This window comes from Schistocerca piceifrons, unplaced genomic scaffold (genome assembly GCF_021461385.2).
Source record: "Schistocerca piceifrons isolate TAMUIC-IGC-003096 unplaced genomic scaffold, iqSchPice1.1 HiC_scaffold_245, whole genome shotgun sequence".
NCBI classification, from domain to species: domain Eukaryota; kingdom Metazoa; phylum Arthropoda; class Insecta; order Orthoptera; family Acrididae; genus Schistocerca; species Schistocerca piceifrons.
In genome coordinates this window covers 22,501-25,524 of record NW_025728393.1, presented here as the reverse complement: position 1 = coordinate 25,524, position 3,024 = coordinate 22,501, and the positions used below count along the sequence as shown (strand labels likewise).

At 56.9% G+C, this 3,024-nt stretch overlaps 1 non-coding gene across 1 annotated transcript in view; it reads left to right on the top strand.

Moving 5' to 3' along the window:
• Positions 1-1,847: 1,847 nt before the first annotated feature.
• Positions 1,848-3,024, top strand: part of LOC124743642 — a 1,908-nt gene continuing 731 nt past the window's right edge. The window contains exon 1 of the ribosomal RNA XR_007010498.1: positions 1,848-3,024. This exon is cut by the window's right edge and continues 731 nt beyond it. This is a non-coding gene — a ribosomal RNA (small subunit ribosomal RNA).

The following is a 3,024-nucleotide window of genomic DNA, read 5'->3' as shown; positions in this document are numbered from 1 at the left end:
CCATGTTGTGCCTTAACCTAACCCATGTTGTCGCCTTAACGTAACCCACGTTGTCGCCTAAACCTGCTCTGTAATTGTTATACGACTCGTTCAATTACTGTAGTGTTGCCCACCCGCAACCCTCGCAATATAGTTCGCTACTCGCACTGCCCGCACCCCTGTGTATCGCTTCATGTTAAACACCTTGCAAGTCTTGCTCACTTTCCACATGCTCCTGCTGTACACTGTAATGTGGATGGCAGCAGGACGTACATGCCGCCCCTCCCCACGTCCCCACCTTGCCCCCTGCCTTCGCAAGCTGGTTGGTGAGAAGTTTGCATGTTCAATGCCCTTCGCATGCGACGTACTCAGGCTACGTTGTGGTGCGGCCTGTGTCAACTGTCCGCTGATGTCGTACGCGTGAACCACAATCTGTACTGCACATTCGTCCTTATGTACTGAATGATACATCGTGGCACATGTGTGACCGCACAACGACTGCGCCCAAAAACGGCGGACCATACAGTGCAAATATTGTGCACGCAGCTACGTGTCGTCTCCCTATGAGAGCTGGATTGCAGTGTGGTACGCCATAGAGACGTGTGGGAGAACGGACGCCGTGGATGGCGATCAGCATGAGCTGTCTGTTGATGTATTCGGACCTAGTCGTCTCTCCTCACACACCGTGATGGCATGGTGCACCGCGTTCCATATCTGCGACATGCTACAGAGGCCGGTTGACAGTCGTTCGAGCAATGGACATCGCATACGTACGGGGGCCACCTTCCACGTATTGTCTAGGCGTGCACATTTTGTTGCGTGTATGTGGGCAGACGTAGTGTGGCGTGACACCTGACACAGGCATGCAATAATCGTTGAAGTTGCAAATGGCGATGGACGCCTGCGTTTTCTGGTGAAGTTACGCAAATGAACAAATGGTAACCTGTTGTGGTGCGGTTGTTCTCGCTAGGGGTGAATCGGTGATGGCGACGATAGGTTGAGGTACTAACCGGTTGTTCCAGCGATACCCACCATGCCGACGAAACTGAACGGCATCTGGGTGTGAAGCGATACGCGGCGGTGGCTGGGTGGGACCGTCCCCGGCCGGTGAGGGGGCGCCTCCCGGCGTGCTGGCCGCGCGGTGCGTGGGCGCACGCGCTACAGCCGGCTGGTGGGGGCGGCCAGTGGCAGGCGCGCCGGCCGACGGACGCGGCAGGCGTCGCAGCTGCGCGCCGGCGCACCCTGCGCGCGGCGCCGTGCGGCCAAAGTAGGTCCTCGCGGGCCCGGTGCGAAGCGCGGTGGACATCTTCAGTGTGCTGGTCCGATTGAGGACTGTGTGCGTTGAGGATGCGCCGCCGCCCGGCGCTCGGCGCCGCGACGCCGTCTGCTGCTCGGTCGCCCCAGCGGTTCTCGCTGGTGGTTTGTATCGCAGCTGTGCGGATGTGTTGGCGCGTGCGCTGTGCTGGGAGAGTTCGCTTCGGCACCCAAGTGGGGCTTTTGTCCTTCTGTGGCGCTGGCGTTGGAGCTGCCGGTCACCGTAGGTGGCGCGTGTTGTCTCCCGCCGGCAATGCCACGACAGCACGCTCCCGGGCCTCTGTCGGCAGCGGCAAGCTCAGTTGGGAGCACGGGTGGTCGCACCGAAAGCGTCTACTCGCCTAACTCCGGGCGATTGCGCCTCTCTCGAACCCGACCAAGTACTTGGGACGGCGCTGCGCGCCGCCGGGACCTGAGAGGGTTTCGAGGTGTATTGTGCAGGGGAGCTCAGCCTCCTCCTGTTTGCAGAATGATTGAGCGGACGCTTGCGTGTTCGCGCGGGCCCCCGGGACACACTCCCGGGCGGCCGGCTGCTCAGCTCTAGTTGACGCAGCTCCCTGGTTGATCCTGCCAGTAGTCATATGCTTGTCTCAAAGATTAAGCCATGCATGTCTCAGTACAAGCCGCATTAAGGTGAAACCGCGAATGGCTCATTAAATCAGTTATGGTTCCTTAGATCGTACCCACGTTACTTGGATAACTGTGGTAATTCTAGAGCTAATACATGCAAACAGAGTCCCGACCAGAGATGGAAGGGACGCTTTTATTAGATCAAAACCAATCGGTCGGCTCGTCCGGTCCGTTTGCCTTGGTGACTCTGAATAACTTTGGGCTGATCGCACGGTCCTCGTACCGGCGACGCATCTTTCAAATGTCTGCCTTATCAACTGTCGATGGTAGGTTCTGCGCCTACCATGGTTGTAACGGGTAACGGGGAATCAGGGTTCGATTCCGGAGAGGGAGCCTGAGAAACGGCTACCACATCCAAGGAAGGCAGCAGGCGCGCAAATTACCCACTCCCGGCACGGGGAGGTAGTGACGAAAAATAACGATACGGGACTCATCCGAGGCCCCGTAATCGGAATGAGTACACTTTAAATCCTTTAACGAGTATCTATTGGAGGGCAAGTCTGGTGCCAGCAGCCGCGGTAATTCCAGCTCCAATAGCGTATATTAAAGTTGTTGCGGTTAAAAAGCTCGTAGTTGGATTTGTGTCCCACGCTGTTGGTTCACCGCCCGTCGGTGTTTAACTGGCATGTATCGTGGGACGTCCTGCCGGTGGGGCGAGCTGAAGGCGTGCGACGCCTCGTGCGTGCTCGTGCGTCCCGAGGCGGACCCCGTTGAAATCCTACCAGGGTGCTCTTTATTGAGTGTCTCGGTGGGCCGGCACGTTTACTTTGAACAAATTAGAGTGCTTAAAGCAGGCAAGCCCGCCTGAATACTGTGTGCATGGAATAATGGAATAGGACCTCGGTTCTATTTTGTTGGTTTTCGGAACCCGAGGTAATGATTAATAGGGACAGGCGGGGGCATTCGTATTGCGACGTTAGAGGTGAAATTCTTGGATCGTCGCAAGACGAACAGAAGCGAAAGCATTTGCCAAGTATGTTTTCATTAATCAAGAACGAAAGTTAGAGGTTCGAAGGCGATCAGATACCGCCCTAGTTCTAACCATAAACGATGCCAGCCAGCGATCCGCCGCAGTTCCTCCGATGACTCGGCGGGCAGCCT